Consider the following 18,327-nt stretch of genomic DNA (forward strand, 5'->3'; position numbering starts at 1 on the left):
TCAAAAAGCAATAACTATTTTAATGTTTTAGACTTTTACCCATTCAGTGCTTATTTAAATGTAAAAAGAAATCTCTGTTTACATGTATTTCGTCTTTATTAGCCTACTTAATTTAACCTGTTACTATGTTGTGATGGTTGTAATTTTTCAAAATGATATTGATATGAAACTAGTGTAATTATGTAGCTTGCTTTTCTTAAAAACAATGTAGTGTTTCAGAAAGTGTTAGCAGAAAGAAGTACTTAGTTTCGATGCTGTTTTTAACTAGACATTGAGTGCTTATTGAACTATGATTTTAATAAAAGGGGTGGAGTTTCATTAAAGTAACTTAGGTTCATGGTTTTTGGGAGGGATTATCCCAGTATTTATACTGGGGATAAAAATATTATGGAGTTCTTGAAATCTTAGTAATATATGATAGAGGATAAGCATTCAAAAGTACTTGAAAGAAGTACAACTGTTTAAGTTCAAGTTCTTATAGTTTGTGATCTTATTATATTCAGGAGACTTTCCTTACTTTTTAAGATAAACATGGAAACCTTTTCCCCTCTGACAATGTTTTGCCACTTTGTTATTTGCAGGGTATTTCAGTCAGTTATTCTGACATCTGGCACATCTTTCAGCTCAGCATATGCGAGCATAGAGTTGATAGGAACCTTCCCCTTGGGGATCCTAGCTCCTCATTCTGACTCTTAATGGAAAAATGAGCAGTAGGCATATTTTTTGCTTATATGCTGTCCTGCTGGTGATTAGTGGTAGCGATAAAAGCTCTCTCAAGGCTTTCATTACTTTTGCAGGCAGAATCACGTACAAAAGTTTAAAAATCTCACATATTCCATGCCACAAAGCCTGTACTTTTTAGGCTTTGTCATACTTTTATGGTCTCAAGAAAGGTAGTAACCATAGTTTATGTATTTCTGGCACTTGCAGGAGCCAGTCAATTCTGAATTAACAGATGAAGTCTCTGGTTATTTAGAGCCCCATTACCCCTCTTCTCTCTGTCCTAAAGTTGTTGAGGATAAAAAAAAGCTGCCACGTTGCATTTAATGAAAAAATTTATATTTTTCTATTGGTGTTGCTAAAGCTCATAAATGTGACACTTCACTGATTTCAAGTTGGGCTGATTTTTGTCTCGTTTAATTAAAAAAAAAAGAATACAATTAAAAGAAAAACATAACTGTCCTGGCCTCCTAGTGGACTGAGTCAGAATAACGGTTATTTCTTCCTACAGCAGTTATCAGTATTTCATAACAGGCATAATCCTATCCAACAGTTTTGATGACCTGCTCTGTGGCAGCCTTTTCTGTACATGTAATATTGCTAATTCACTCTTTTGTGCTTAGATTGATAACTGAAAATGAGCAGATTTCTTTTTGTGTTATTTACTATTTTTTTTAAAAGATTTTATTTATTTCTTTGACAGAGAGAGACACAGCGAGAGAGGGAACACAAGCAGGGGGAGTGGGAGAGGGAGAAGCAGGCTTCCCACGGAGCAGGGGGCCCGATGCGGGACTCGATCCCAGCATCCCGGGATCATGACCTGAGCCGAAGGCAGACGCTTGACGACTGAGCCACCCAGGCGCCCTATTTAGTACTTTTCAAAAGAAATATTGATAGTAAATTTTGAACCACTTATATGATTTGACTACAGAGGTCTTTTTTTGCTAAATGATTTTTATATGACTGCTTAAGCATGTGAGTATACATTTTAGACATTTCTTCTTGATATTATTCATATATCTGTAATAGAAAAAAGCATCTTCTTGGAATTACACAGCTTGTTTCTTTTTAGAAAAACTGTTCACATATCATTTATTTTTTTTTTAACACAAAGAGATTTATTGAAGGACTTGGTTTGTCAGTGTATGGGAATAAGTGTGTGGGTCTTGAACCTTAGTATCAGTGTTAGATGGGTCATATGTAGGCTGCATTTTAAAAACTTTTTCTTAATGAGAGAATGTAATTTTTCTTAATATAAACAGAAGGGGGCAGTTTTTGAATTAAAAGTAGATTACCTCTTTTTGACATAAATGCTAATGAAAATACTAAGTAGAGCAATAGCATGTTAAATGAGGTTACTTTAACCAAGCTGTTTTTCAAATAATTTTATATCAAGGTTAAATTTAGAAAAATAACCAGAAGGTAGGGGCGCCTGGGTGGCTCAGTTGGTTAAGCAACTGCCTTCGGCTCAGGTCATGATCCTGGAGTCCCGGGATCGAGTCCCACATCGGGCTCCCTGCTCAGCAGGGAGTCTGCTTGTCCCTCTGACCCTCTTCCCTCTTGTGCTGTCTCTTTCTCTCTCTCTCAAATAAATAAATAAAATCTTAAAAAAAAACAGAATAACAAATGGATTAAAAAAAATAACCAGAAAGTACTTGAGAGTACAGAGAGTACTTATATCAGATTTTATTAGCAACAGGCTGTTAATAATCTTCTCTGATCAATATGGTAACCATTAGCCATATGTGGCTATATAAATTTAAAAGAACTAAAATTACATAAAATTAAAAATCAGCTCTTCGTTCATAGTAACGACATTCTAAGTGCTTGATAAACACGTATGGCTAGTTGCTATCTTCTTATTGGATAACACAGAACATTTCCATCATCACAGAAGGGTCTTTTGGACAGCACTTTTGTATGCTATTAAATCATAAATAATTTGTTTCATCTATATTTGTTTTGTCTTTAATTATTTTGTCTACCATCTAAACAGCAGAAGACAGAGTAAGACCCAGCTTTAAGGATCTATGTGTATAGCACCTCATTTTCTTAGAAGTGATGCTAATGAGATTTGATGTTTATGTGTTGTTGCATTAATGCACCTGTTTCCCTGTTGCTGGCCTGTACTTCTGTTAGCAAGTTCTGACTAAGAGTGACACGATCAGAGTTGTGTTTTGCAAAGATTGCATTCCCACTGCAATGTAGGCAACAGGTCAGGCAGAAAGAGTTAAGAGTTGCATTTTGGACTACTAGCTAGCAAAGTAGGGAGTTGTCCAGGTGAGTTGGATGTAGTGGCAGAAAGAGAAGCGGATGGATTTAGTTGTAATGACACAGTAGAATCAGAAGGACTTGGTGTTTGAATAGATCAGAGTCCAAGGTGTGTGTGTGTGTGAGAGAGAGAGAGAGAGAGCGAGAGAGCGAGAGAGAGGGTGCAGCAGCAAGGGGGATGATAAGGATGTTTGCAGCATCTGGAAAAAACAGTGGGTAATGGTGCCATTAATTGGGGTATGTAACACTGAAGGAGCTTGTTTAGGGGATAAAGTGATGAGTTTGACTTTAGAATTGTTTATGTACTTGTGAGATACTTGAGGGGAGGTGGCCGTTTAGATGTATGGATCTTGGTCTCAGTGGTGAGATTTGGACTAAAGATGGAAACTTTAGAGCCGTTGGTTACGTGAGGAGCCGAGATCACCCAGGGGAAGAACAGAGCGGTCTATCTGGACTGGCTTCGTCACATGAACTGGCTTCGTCAGAATTGACTGAAGTGTCTTTGGGCTGGTTCTCAGGGATTGGCAAGCCCCTTGGTAATGCTGACATACGCTGAAGTTTGAGAAGCACTAATCCGGCATGTTGAAAGGATGAACATCTAAGCCTGAGCCATGGAAAAAAGGGATCTGAGGCATTTTCCTTTATATAAAGAATGAAAGAAAGAATGGAGACAGAGAAACCAGAGATAGGGGAAGGAAGCTGAGGGATGTGCAGTCTCCCCAGTTATGTCCTACTAAGGAAGAGGTAAGGGCAGCTGCAATTTGCTAGAAAGCAGGGGATGAGATTTAGGGTCAAGGAGAATGGAAAACATTTAAAAAATCATTGAGGGAATCGTTAGCCAGAGATCAGCATAAGTATTGCCAGGTAACAGCAAAGACCCACTTTGGAATGTAGTAGCACATGTTTCTCAAGATTTTGTAAATTTCTTTCACAGGACTGAGAATTCAAAGGAATGAGCCGCCAGTGGAATTAAGGTAGTCTGGTGGAAATCAAAGGGACCAGGAATATTAGAATATTATTGGTACTGGATTTTCATTAAAATACACAGTTCAGGGCGCCTGGGTGGCTCAGTCGGTCAAGCGACTGCCTTCGGCTCAGGTCATGATCCTGGAGTCCTGGGATCGAGTCCCGCATCGGGCTCCCTGCTCAGCGGGGAGTCTGCTTCTCCCTCTGACCCTCTTCCCTCTCGTGCTTTCTATCTCTCATTCTCTCTCTCTCAAATAAATAAATAAAATCTTTAAAAAAAAAAATACACAGTTCAACATAGGGTTTAAGCAAGTGAAAACAAGACTGATTGGAGGAGTTGGGTGGATTGAGGGAGTGGAGGTTATAATGATGAAGACACAGTGTAGGTTAGAGGACTGGAGGTATCAGAGAAATATGGAGCAGTCTCACAGTCTGAGATCTTAGGATGGGTCTGAGAGACGAGGGAGTCAGGCTAGTGGATGTGCTGTCTTACAGGTCTGTGAATGATAGGTGACAGATGGAAAGAAGTTGATAAGCTGGCATTAGGAGAAATAAATTTAATCCAGAAACACAAATGATAGGTGAACTACAAAGGCTTGGAAAATTTAAAAACAAAGGCAGTAATTTGAGCCGTTACAGTTAACCCTTATATTGTGCTTACTAAACACCTAGCCTAATGCTAAGCATGTTACTTATTTTAACTTATTTGATCCTTATAATGACCCCATAAGGTAGGGATAAACCTATTTTATGAAGAAATAAACTGATGCACAGAGAGGTTTAGAAATTTGCACAGTGTTACACAGTTGGTCAGTGATGGGACCAGGCTTTGAACCCAAGCAGTCTGTTGCTGGAGTTGGGGTCCTGAACTAGCTCGCTATACTGTCTCATAAACTGAAGTTGGATATTTTAAAAAATTATTTTTCTGAGTGTCAATCTCTTGGAAGTTAGTTCTTTTAAGAAAAAAATTAAAAATTAAAAACAACAGGGCGCCTGGGTGGCTCAGTTGGTTAAGCGACTGCCTTCGGCTCGGGTCGTGATCCTGGAGTCCCGGGATCGAGTCCCGCATCGGGCTCCCTGCTCGGCGGGGAGTCTGCTTCTCCCTCTGACCCTCTTCCCTCTTGTGCTCTCTATCTCTCATTCTCTCTCTCTCAAATAAATAAATAAAATCTTTAAAAAAAAAAATTAAAAACAACATTAATTTGTTCTCATATTACTTAAAGCCCTGCACATTCACTCTATGAAATTTGGAAAATACAGAAAAGGACAAAGTATACAAGAAAAATAGTTCCTTGTAATCATAGTCTTTTTAGTTGGCCTTGTAGGGCTTGGTGTTACACGAACATGATAACACCCCTACTCTCTGGGAGAAGGGGCTATGACCAAGCTCCACCTGTAGCTCAGCCTCTGACAGGCATTAGCACGTCAGGTCCTTGGGGGACTCATACTTCTCCCACTTGCCTACTGCTTGGGTAAGAGCATTCCCTGCTAGATCTTGGGAGTTTTCTCATTGCCCCTAACCCAACCTTGTGGGCCCTTATTTGTTCTTCTCTAGAAAGCCATGTTAGCTGCCTACCCTTGTCACCCAAAGCTGCAAGAATTGTGGAGGGTCTGAGATTTTACTGTACTTGCAAGCTGACAGTCTGCTAGATTCCTGCATGGTAGTTGTAGACATGAGACTCCTGGATCAGAGACAAAGGACTTCATTACTCAGAACAGGCAAGCCATGAGTTTCCTGTTCTCCAGGACAACACCCGCACCCACCAGCTTCATGGGGGCAGTGTGGCTCAGGTGGAGGCTGTTCCTACAGTGGGCTCAAGTCATAGCTGAGGAATCTCAGGGGAACCCACAAATGGGCTTCAAGCAAACTTGTCTCTGCTTTGCTCTGTATGAAACAGACCTGCTTCAGAGAGACGGCGTCTCTATTTTCCAAGGCTGTTTGCTATCCAGACATCCTTAATAAGATAGTCCAGGGGCTCCTGGGTGGCTCAGTTGGTTAAGCATCCAATTTGATTTCGGCTCAGGTCATGATCTCAGGGTCATGGGATTGAGCCACTTGTTGGGCTCCACTTTCAGTGGTTTGTCAGCTTGGGATTCTCTTTCCCTCACCCTCTCCCCCTCCCCCCTGCATGCATGCATGCTCTCTCTCCAAAATAAATAAATCTTAAAAAAAAAAATTCCAGAACAAGGTCTATCCCTGCCTCTGAGATGCACAGAAATGAGAGAGGCCCATGGAGCATTAGCTCCCGAAGCAGAATAACATATTTGAAGAAATATACATTTAATTGCCAACAGATATTTCTTACCAAAATAACAGAGGAAGTGTGTAAATCTTATGGTAGATTGATTCCCCAACACTTAATATCATCGTAATGGTTATATACTTATTACGTTATTACAATTGTTTAATAATTATATTATTAAAACACTTTTTGGGGACAGTGGGTCTCAGATGGTTCCAAGGATCACTACTGTTTTGTATCAAACATGGTTGCAGTGTTTAGCTCATATGTCATAACACTTAAGACACATGTGTTAGGTGTTTTGGGAGCCCTTAGTATTCCTAAGTTCTGGTTGGAGGCAGGCAGGATTTGGGCTCCAGTCAGAGATAGGAGGAGACAAGCTGAAAGGGTGTTACACATTCTCATCAAAGCACCTGTGCTTTTTATCTGTTACAAGCTTTCCACGTAATATTTGATGTGTAATAAGAAGATTCTTGCTTACAAAAAAAGACTATTGCTCAGAAAGAGAGAAGGAAGGAAAAAGAAATTACCATAAAAAGGTGGCTGTCTGGGCCACCTGGCTGGCTCACTTGGTAGAGCCTGTGACTCTTCATCTCAGGGTTGTGAGTTCAAGCCCCACACTGGGCGTGGAGCCTACTTAAAAAAGAAAAAAGGGGGGTGGTGGTCATGTTTTGGTATCCTAAGTGGTTTGAAAGTTGTGAAGTGCGGGTTTGGAGAGTTCTTTAGGAAAGCTGGAGTGTGTTTTTTAGTAGTATGTTTGGGGACTGTTCATATTTCATCTTACTTGAGTCATAACTACTGTTAGATCTGATGTGTTAAATAAAATACAAGCGTCATTTACTCTGGTCCACCGATGTCCCTACTGGAAACACTTAAGGTGTGCTGACTCCACACCTGGGGACATCTTTTAACCGGCCGAGGGCAGTCCTGTGTAAGACTGGGCTATAAGAGCAGGCCCCTCCAACTCTTTTATCGAGAGACATGGATTTACTTCTAATTTTGTTTGTTGTATTCCATGTACATTATAGTATAAAACAACAATGTGAATCTTTGAATTTAGGTATGGATTCAATCATTTGGTGACTTTTCAGGAATATAAGAAAGTTGTTTTTATTCGTTTGTTTGTTTGGCTTGTCCAATAGGTTTCAAGTTTAGGAGCCCGGCCTCTGGTTTGGCCCTGAGGTCAGAATTTGTTTTATATTTAAAACAAAATTGTGCAGAAAGATGGTTTATTATATTCCAGGCACATGAAGTAATGGCGGTTTTATCTAATGTAAAGAAAGAAGTGTAGTACATAATCGATAACCGTGCACTGCGCCTGGCCTTGGTTTCTGCTGCGGGCTTTGCTCAGGGAGTCCTGGGCTGCTGGCGGGAGCAGGGGGGACATGGGCTTCGGGAGCCGGAGGTGGTCGCTGGCAGAAGTCGGGGAGGGGGCACTGGCCGCTGCAGGGCGGGGGGAGAGGGGAGGGGGGCGCTGGCGGGAGCGGGGGAGGGGCACTGGCCCTGTGGGCGTGGGGGGAAGGGGGTGGGGACGCGGGGGGCTGCACCCGCGGCTGCGGGAGCGGTGCAGGTGGCTGGCGCCCGGGGACTGGGGGCTGTGTGTGCTCGCGGGGTCCGTCGCTCCCATGGCTGCTTGGCCCCGGACCGTGGTCGTCCTCGAGGCCCTTGCTTAGAGCCACAGACAAAAATTCATCAATCTATGTTTTAAAACCCGTTTTTGTTTTTTCTTTAAGATTTTATTTATCTGAGAGAGAGAGAGGCGGTGACAGAGATAGCAAGAGAGAGTACAAGCGGGAGGGAGAGGGAGAAGCAGGTCCCCACTGAGCAGGGAGCCCCGCGTGGGGCTGGATCCATGACCTGAGCGGCAGGCAGGCACTCGACGGGCTGAGCCTCCCAGGCGCCCCTTAAAACACTGCTCTGAAAAATGCTTTCGTGACGAATTTTTTTGGTTTTTTAAAGCTTGATGGTATTCTACATAATTTGGTAAAACAAAGGTAGTCTAAACATGACACTGTAAAGCTAGTGTTTTCTGTCTTCCTTATAAATAGAAATTTCTTCCCTTTCCAAAGAATTTTTGTGCTTTCTTACAGATAGAAGCCTAATTAATCATGAGATGAAATGAAATACAGTTAGATCTCCATTATCTTTTTCAGGGAATCCGAGCCCGAATTTTAGAAACTCTGGTCATGCTTGTCCTGCTTGCGCTCCTCATCCTGGGGATGGTGTGGGTGGCCTCCGCGCTCGTTGACGAGGACGCCGCGAGCATGGAGTCTTTGTACGGTCAGTCGGCTTCTCTCCGGGACCTTGAACCGGCCTATGACTACACGTTCGCTGTCGTGAACGTTGTAGTGATTCTTTGTGTGGTCAGCCCTTGTTGTTAATTTACAGAGTTAACAAGTCTTTAGACAGGTTTAAGAACATAAATGAGTGTTCCTGTGTTTGCTGTATTCAGAACGAGTAAGCAGCTTTTAAGATTTTTCTTTGTTTCTTAGTTGGTTTCTGTTCTTAAAATTCCATGGAGACTTTTTTTCTCCCTCCAAACAGGTTTTGCAAAAGGGGTATTTCCTTTTCTGTTTTAGATCTTTTTATTGTACAATTTAGAAATTATATGGTTTAGTAGACTCAAATAGACAATTATGATGTTTATCAAACATTATAGTCAACCTATATCTTAATGTACAATATTTTGGATTTACTAAAATATATTTGTGTTTCTTTACAGATCTCTGGGAGTTCTACCTACCCTATTTATATTCCTGTATATCTCGGACGGGATGTTTGTTACTTCTCTGTAAGTATTTTTCTGGCTTAATGTTGATGGGAAAATGGAGTTCTTTGTTCTAGAAAATTATACTAAGGTTTCCTGATGAAATTACTTAACAGCTTGGAGATGTTTTTAAAATTGGCCCTTAACTTTTTTTATGTTAAGATAAATTTTGATAAACTGAAGCCATGAAATAATACTCATGTGCTGTTCTGTAAGGAAAGCCTCTCTTGTGGAGAGACACACACACAGGCCCACACTCACTGAAGCATTAGATTCTACTTTTGAGTGGTAACATAGACCCTGTGTGGTGAATTTGTGGTTTAATTTAGTTAAAATGTACTCAGTTTTACCTGAGGCATTACAGCATATCTCAGGGATATTATAAGCAGATAAATGTAGTTAAAAGGAGTTAAGATAATAGTTGTTTGGTTCTCAACTCCTTCAGTACTTGAAATTTTAATCTGTTCTTTAGTTTTTTTTTTTAATTTTTTAAGTGAAAATACTATTATTCAACTGCTAGAGTCTTGCACGTGCTAAGCCTTCTTCAGTCTTTGGGTATCTTTCATCTTTCACCTGTCATCCTCTCTAGCTTCTTTATTGATGAAGGCTCCTCTGATAAAACACTGAGAGAATCTAAATTTGAGGCAAGACTTTTCTTACAACGATCGTCTTGGAGTCTGTTCTGTATTTTGCACTAGCCATTTATCAGCCTCCTCTCTGTGACCTCCCCTGCAGTGTGTACCCCTGTTGGCCTTTCCCGCATGTTCACAGTGATGGGTCAGTTGCTGGTGAAGCCAACAGTAAGTGTGTCATCTTGTTTGTTAAATGTGTTTACATTTGAACATCTTTTAGGTTGTGAATTAGCAATCAGAAACATTAGTGTATTTCTGTGGGCTTGTGACCTCCTTGTTGTTGCTTTTATTTTAATCTTTTTCATCTTTGGAAACAAATTTGTTTTTGCTTTTAAAATACTAACTATAGACACTCAGGTAGAAATTCTTCTAGCAAATTTTAAGACAAAATTTACAAATACTTACAGGTATTTTAGGTGTCTGTTGTATCAGTAGTAACTCTGTTATGTTTCAAAATTTACCACATATATTCCTTGATTTACAGAGCAGTTATGTCTCTGAGAAGTTGTCTGCATGTTACATTTTGATTATACTTTTCACTTGAATCTCAGAGTTGCCATATATTCATTTTTGATTTTCAGTTGGTAGTAATTCTTAGCTGCATTTAAGGAACTTGCCATTTACATTCTTTTCATGGGTCCTCACTGCCTACAGACTCAGGTCTGAATGACTCACAGCCTCTTCCCTCGTCCGCTGACCTGTGCTCCTGCCCCCGCGGCTCGGACTGCACGGTCGCTGCTAATGGGCTGTGCTCCCAACGGGCCACGTGCTTTCACTTAGCAGGCGTGTCCGGGGCTTTCTCCTGTCAGTGCCCTCTGCCTGCTCCAGCCGCCCGACCGCCTCCTCAAGGCCTGGCTCTGATGTTGCTGCACCCACTGCCTACTCTTGAACCTTGCCTCACCTCTTCTTTAAGTTGAGATAATCAAGCTCCTTTCTCTGCACTTTTCATATTCCCCTTTGTTAGTACCTATTAAATTATTTTGGTTATATGTTTGTCTTTCCTATTGAGGTGATTAATCAGAAAAAATTTGAGGAAATATTGTAGTAGACATTCCTTTAGTAATGCTTGCTTAATTTTGAAAGATTTAAAAAAATAAGTGACAAATAATTTTTTCCTGTCTTTTAAAAAAATAAAATTGGATTATTTAACTTGCTACATAAATGTATACACACTCAAAACATGCTATCAAATCTTGAAATTCACTTCCCTCTTGAAGAGGTTTCATGACACTGCATTCTTAATTTTTTCCTGATTCTCTGGCAGAGCTTTTCTTTTTGTTTTTTGGTCTCCTTTTCCGTTTTTATTTCCTAGCCCCCTAAGATAGGCAAATGTTCCAAGTTCTGTCCTTGGTCTAAAGTTGCTCTGCTCTGTTCTCCTTACCACCTCTGCCACTTTCATGACACTTCTAAATGTGTAGCTCTAGGGAGCAAAAGGCACCGAAAACAAACTACACCACATTGTAAATGCTATACCCGAATACTCAACGGAGCTGAAAGCTCAGCTTATAGAAAACCAAACTACTTACTTAGTGCCCTTCCCAAAGCTGATTTTTGTCCTAAACTTGTCGCTTTATTAACATTATTCTCGAAACTTTAATTATCTTCACCTCTTTTCTTGTTCCTAACATCCAATATTAATGATACTCAATTCAGTGTAGGCTCTATGTTTGTGATAAGTACTATATTTTACACACATTTCATTTAATTGTGTTAACAAACCCATAAGTTAGGTGGTGGTCTTATTTTATGGCTGAATTAACTGTAGTTCAGGGAGATTAAGTCACTTGTACGAGATTACAGATCAGTCATGATGGGGTGGGATTTGAACCCAGAGACTGGTTACAGACCCTGGGCTCTGGACCACTGTTTTGTTCTGCCATAAGCTACAGAATACTCGAACCGCTTTATTGCTGAGTGTGCTTCATACCTCTTCATCTCTGTGTTTTGCTTACAGTGTTTTCTGATCCAAATGCCTTTCCCCTTTTTAGTAAGCTAAGCTATCAGCTAAGAGGCTACTATTATCAAAAACACTCGCCAAAACTTTTTTCTTCCCACCTAGAATTTGGGGGTCTTTCTTCCTCTGAACTTTTGTAACATTTTGTTTTTGCTTCAGTTATGACAGTTATTTTCACCCTATAATTATTTTTTTGAGTTCATTCTGTTTTTCCTGGACACTAGAACGTAAGCTGTTTGAGGTCAGGGACTGTGTTTGACTCATATTTAGGTCCCCATCAGCTCAGAGTGTTTAAGAGTATAGGCTTTAAAAGGCAGATAACTTTTCTTTGCCAAACCCTTGTTTCTTGGCATATTATAAGATGGGGGTGATAACAGTCTGTTTTACATTGGATTGTTGTAGAATCAAGGGGATGAGGCACACAAGCATTTAACACAAATATCGGTGTGCCATTCGTTGTCACTCACTCACATGAAGACAGACCCATGGTGGTAAGTCACTGATGGATAGTTTGCATCGTAAGAGGAAATCTTTTTGTATGGGCTAGACCTTAGGAAAAGTAAAAACTGGATTGTGATCCAAATGGTAGAAATGGTGAGAATATTGATGGGAAAGAAGCTTGATATCATGACCCACAAAGATAGGGCCCCTGCCTACTGTAGGCTCAGAGCCTGTCTTGGATTAATTTAGCCCAGTCCGCTGCCTGTACCGGTGCTGTCCATCTGCCCAGTCTTTCCCATTTAGGAATCAAGGGTCATCTCCTGGGGGAGGCCCTCAGTGGTGGCCTGCTGAAGTGGGTCACCCCACCCTTTTCTGCTAGGTCGGTCAGCTTTTGTACTTATTTATTTGTGTGTTGGTATTTATTCTTATTTTACTATTTTATTTTGCTGTGAGTGTTAAACCTGTTGATAATAAGGGATTATCAATATTTGTTGAAATACTGGGAATTATTGGATTGCTCTAAATAAATTTTATAGAAATTAGGCAGATTTGATACCTGATAGGAGTTACATGCTTTGAGACTGCTTTTTATGAATGTACCTCATCAGGGAGCTGAAAGGATATACATATATAGGGTTTCTACCCTTTTGCTTTGTCCATCAACTTCTCACAATTTATTGTTTTGTTGGGAATAAGTAGTTTGGGTTTGAATGACGTTAAATATATCAGCTCTGGTCTTCTTTCAGATTTTCCCCAGAGCTAGGAAGATATTTAGGATCATTTCAAGAAGGATACCTATGTTAACAAAGCTAGAATTAAACATATTTTAGCCTTTATCAGTTGTGAAGATAGTGCAGATCATATCCTATGTAATTGGTGATTGATTAGTGGTTCTTGTTTTTTACTAGTGTTGTACGGTATGGTAGTGGGTGGGGTATATACAAGCATAATGTTTCTCTCGGATTCTGTCTACAGAATGATTTTGATAATACCAGTATTCATACTTTGCAGAAAATTTTTATTATATACAGATGATGTAATTGGAAAGTATTGCATGGTAGTTACTGAGTTTATAGGTCTCTTGTGTTAAATATTATGTAGGTAAATATAAATGAGAAACCAGTGTTGGACGGAGTGATCTATTCCTTCTTGCTCTAAAATGTTGGTTTGGGCATAAGAGGTATAATTGTATTTAGCCTTTTGGATATTGCGAATTCATACATTTACTTGTCATTGAGAGAACTGCAGTGTTCTTTAATCCTTTAAATTTAAATATATGTAGATTTTCTAATAGTCAACTTTTGATGTGTTTAGTTATATGCTAAAATATTTTTCCTAAACTTATAAATAAACTAGTTTGAGTATTTTTATTTTAAATTCCTAATGATTTTAAATGGTTATCTAAGTCATAGGCCAAATAACCTAAGTGTTCTCATAAGCACTAGTTTTCTAATGTTGCATTAGTCAAAGGTTTGATCTTTGAATTTAGATTCTTGAAGACCTGGATGAACAAATTTATATTATTACCCTAGAGGAGGAAGCACTGCAGAGACGACTAAATGGTACGTATGTATTCCATAGTTAGAGCTCAATAAAAAATTATTTAATTCACAAAAAGACAGCTAATTGAGGGGGGGAAAATACAAGCCTCTTAGCACATTGTGCTGATGCACTAGGTCAAAACCTGAGAGTAACATGTGAACGTCCCAGGTGAGGATAGTTTTGCTGAAGACTAGTGGCACTGTGGTCAAGTTCCTGTCTTTCCCTAGCTGTGATTAGCTATAGTCTAGCAAGGCCAGTTCAGTTCTGAGACACTGGCCACTAAGGCACACCTCTACTGCTATGTATTTTAAGCATGACGACTTAGTTACTGAGGTTTTGCAAATTTGCATGTTTTCTTAGTGACTTTAATATCCCTACTGCATTTCTTTCCTGTTGAAATCTTTAAGGTTAAAAGTAGTATGTCTCTTTGCTACTAGGTGCTAAATTTGACTGTCTCAGTTATGCTTAGGAGCTCTGTTGTTATTTAGGAATGCTATTCATAATCAGCTGTGATAACCAAGTAAGCATGTCAAAGATCTTAAAGTTCAATTTTTATTTACCCATCCTTTTGGCTTCAAATGAAGGACCAGTAGAAAAAAGAATAATGACATAGTTTAACAGAGAAATGATATAATTTGGGTAAATTTTCTATTTTACTTAAATGCTTTGCACTCTGCACTCTCTTCTCCTGAAAAGCTGTTTTTTTTTCTTTAATGTTGAAAACCAACCCCAAGATCAGGTTATTAATAGCTAACTGTATTTCAGGGTCATAATTAAAGAGTAGATATAAAATGGAAGGGTACTTTAAGTATGAAATAGGAAGAAATATACCTACTTTCTTAAGCTACAAATAGTGAATTTAAAGATTTTATTTTTATTTATTTATTTGAGAGAGAGAGTGAGATAGAGAGCACAAGGAGGGGGAGAGGCAGATAGAGAGGGAGAAGCAGGCTCCCCATGGAGCAGGGAGACTTATACTAGGCTCGATCCCAGGACCCTGGGACTATGACCTGAGCCGAAGGCAGACGCTTAACCGACTGAGCCACCCAGGTGCCCCACAAATAATAAATTTAAATCATCAACTCAAAAGTGTTGCTAACATTTAGACCTTTATTCTTAAATCAAATTTTATCTATTTTAGAGAATTCTTGGCAATAATATTGTATCCTTTGGTACCAATAACTTTTAGACTGGAACTACGTGTATCTTTTATTCTTCTAACGTTATTAAAGCTATTTTAATATTTAAGCCTATTTTGTTTCAGAATTATAACTTTACACTCAATACCGTCAGCTTTATAAAATTTCGTTAAAGTAGTAAATATTATAATAAATTTGTCTTACTTAGGTAATCATGCTAATAAGTGATAAATATGCCTGAATTGTCATGCTGCCTGCAGTATGCAGTTATGTTTCAGCCTGAAATATATGGTCTTTCTGTCTTACAGATCAGGAGGCTGAGAACTAGGAAGGGTAAAAGATAGCACCCCATGGAGGCCCCTGGGTAGCTCAGTTGGTTAAACGTTCGACTTTTGATCTCAGCTCAGGTCTTGATTTTAGGTTTGTGGGTTTGGGCCCCACATCGTGCTCCACGTGGGATGTGGAGTCTACTTAATTAAAAAAAAAAAAATATATATATATATATATATATGTATATATATATAGTGCCCCATGAATTAAAGAAGTTGAGTTAAAACAAAACTAAACCAAAAATACAACCTTTTCCCACTTTTTGCTTTAAGAAAAAGTCCCTCCAGAATCTTTCTAATCCTTTGGCTCCTCAAATTCAAAAGTGAATCATTATATCTAAAGAAATTGCAAAAGAAGTAGTTGCCAGAAGGCTAGATATATTACAAAATGAAGCCCAACCCAAATAAACAAAATACCCTGACTACCACAGAAATATAATTTGGAGAGGATTAAGCATGTTATGATAGCTAATGCTAAGTATAATTTTATTTTCTGCCATTTTGGTAAGCCATGCACCACTTCTAAGTGCTCTGTTGGTAGGTTTTTAAAGTCTTTCTATTCATGCTCTTTAATGATATGTTGGGATAGTTGCTGTAGTTTTGTTATTTGCTGCTTGTTAGCACTGTGGACTGTTTCAGGTGGAAAACAACAGGCTTGTAACACAAATGGTTCTATAGCAAAGCGTCCCGCTCTTGATCTCAGCTCATGTCTTGATCGCAGGGTCATGAGTTCAAGCCCCATGTTGGGGTCCACACTGGGCATGGAGTCTACTTAAAAAAAAAAAAGTATAGATCATAGAATGTAAGTAGTGGAAATCATCCCCATGGGTTTGATTTAATCTAGTATTATGTCAAGTGCATTTTGTTGTAACAGTTATTTTGCATTTTAAATTATTTTTTTAAAAGTGAATTTAAATAATACATTATATGTTAAAAAAAGATAGTAAGAAGGGAAAAATGAAGGGGAGGAAATTGAAGGGGGAGACAAACCATGAGAGACTATGGACTCTGAGAAACAAACTGAGGGTTCTAGAGGGGAGGGAGTAGGGGGATGGGTTAGCCTGGTGATGGGTATTAAGGAGGGCACGTACTGAACAGAGCACTGGGTGTTATATGCAAACAATGAATCATGGAACACTACATCAAAAATTAATGATATAATGTATGGTGATTAACATAACATAATAAAATAAAAAAAGTGAATTTAAAATATTTGTTATTCTGGGCTATTTTTTCTTTTTCTTTTTTTTTTTTAAAGATTCTATTTATTTATTTGAGAGAGAGAGAGAGCATGAGAGGGGGGAGGGTCAGAGGGAGAAGCAGACTCCCTGCTGAGCAGGGAGCCTGATGTGGGACTCGATCCCGGGACTCCAGGATCATGACCCGAGCCGAAGGCAGTCGCCTAACCCACTGAGCCACCCAGGCACCCTGGGCTATTTTTTCTTAAAGGTTTTATTATTTATTAGAGCACTTGTGCAGAAGCAGGGGGAGGGGGAGGGGCAAAGAGAGAGGGAGAAGCCGACTCCCTGCTGAGCAGGGAGCCCGGAATGGGACTTGATCCCAGGACCCTGGGGTCATGACCTGAGCCAAAGGCAGACGCTTAACTGACTGAGCCACCCAGGCATCCTATATTCCTATATTCTTGAAAAGAATATAGGAATAATAATAATAGAAAATTAAAAATTTTTTACAGCAGCGATTTACTCCAGAATTCATGGTGGTGTTTTGCTAGTGGCCATTGAGTGTGCTTTCTTGGTCTGTGCGGGGATGTGTGAGGCACATCACAGGAATCTTTGGGACATCAGCGTGGTTTGCTCTGAGCTCAGCTTCACAGTCATTGAAAAAAAATAACACTTTTTTTTTCTGGAAGATATGTAACTTGTTGTGGTAGTTCTTATATTATTGGAGTTGAATTTCCATGCATAGTTTTTAAAATATCAGTATACTTTTTGATAGAATACTTGCCTGTGACTTCTCCATTGTTCGTGTTTATCACTTGTTGGTGCTAGTTTTGTTCTTATGAATATTAGTATTACTTCAGAATGTTAATATGTTATAAAATAAAGGTATAAAATTATAAAGTTATAAAGTTAATGTTACAAAACAAAACATGTTAATATGTTATTAAAATAAATTTAATGTTATAAAATATAATATACGTTAATAAAATAAAGCTAACCTGTACACTATTATAATGTAAATCAGTGTTCTAAAGAAGCCATCCTGCTAGTGGTCTGCTTGACTTTTTGTCCTCCCTTTTCTGTTTACTGCTCATCTTCTTCTAAGCAGCAGACCTTGAGCAGATGAATTTAAATTCTGAGTCTCAAGATCATAGATGAGTTGGCTGAAGAAGAGAAAAACAAGGGTAAGGATCTATAAGATTTTATCCAGAACTGGAATACTTGAAAACAAAAGAAATAGATGGTGGGAGTCATATGTATTCCTGGAGCAGGGGGAGCCCCGGATTTCCAGCCGTCTGCTGCAGACAGCCCTCCCTAGTGTGCACATCACATGCAGGAGTGAGATGTCCCAGGACTCAGCACTGTCCCACGAGGCTCCTGCTCTTCTCGGCCGCAGCACACGGCCTTACTTTGGTGTCTGCCTTGAGGCCAGGGGGAGTACTGCTTGCATTCTTCCCTCCCCCTTTCTGTAGTCAGCATAAGGAGCCCAGAATATCCAGGACCCTTGCATCTCAGATTGTCCCTCACATCTCTCTACGTCGCATTTCTGACCTGATTTCCCGCTGTCCCTGAGCTCCTGAAACTCTGCTTATACCATGTGGAACCCTGTGGATCTAAGAGCTGCTGGGACACAGCAGCAGAGCCACCGAAATCCTCCGTCTTCTCCCTCTTGCTAGAAGAAATTTGGCTCCCCCAGCACATACTGCTTCTCAGTCCCTCTCAGGTGATAGCTGTGTTCTTTCCCACGCCCCTTACTCTGCTCCTGCGGGGGTCTGGGCAGGCGTCCTCCCGTCCTCTTCTGCTTTCACACGCTTTGAATCTCATCTCATTAGATCGTGGCCTGATTACTTCTTCTTTTCCTTTCATTCCTCTCCTTCCAGACAGTTCCTCTTCCATCCTTCCTCTTCCATCCTTAAGGTTCATGATCATTCTTTCTTTTTTTTTTTTTTTGATCAGTCTTTCTGCCACTACGCCTGTCGCAACTGGGGACTTCGGCGTCTGTGTGGATGACCCTTCCGGCCTGCCTGGCCAACCCTACACCTCTCTCGGTGGTCTTCCTCGGCCGCTGGCTGCCTGGGGCCACAGCGCAGGCCTGTCACTAGCAGGACAAGCTCTTGTGCGGTCTCACCATGAGTCACCCTG

At 39.9% G+C, this 18,327-nt stretch overlaps 1 protein-coding gene across 1 annotated transcript in view; it reads right to left on the reverse strand.

Moving 5' to 3' along the window:
- Positions 1-15,589: 15,589 nt before the first annotated feature.
- Positions 15,590-18,327, reverse strand: part of LOC148161803 (putative phospholipid-transporting ATPase IIB) — a 425,152-nt gene continuing 422,414 nt past the window's right edge. Inside the window, exon 14 of the mRNA XM_088020545.1 lies at positions 15,590-15,772. The gene's annotated coding sequence lies outside the window, so the exon portion shown is untranslated. The remainder of the gene's footprint in view (positions 15,773-18,327) is intronic.

This window comes from Eumetopias jubatus, unplaced genomic scaffold (assembly GCF_037043125.1).
Source record: "Eumetopias jubatus isolate StellerSeaLion01/CBP00866 unplaced genomic scaffold, mEumJub1_p1.0 scaffold_55, whole genome shotgun sequence".
Classification (NCBI taxonomy): Eukaryota; Metazoa; Chordata; class Mammalia; order Carnivora; family Otariidae; genus Eumetopias; species Eumetopias jubatus.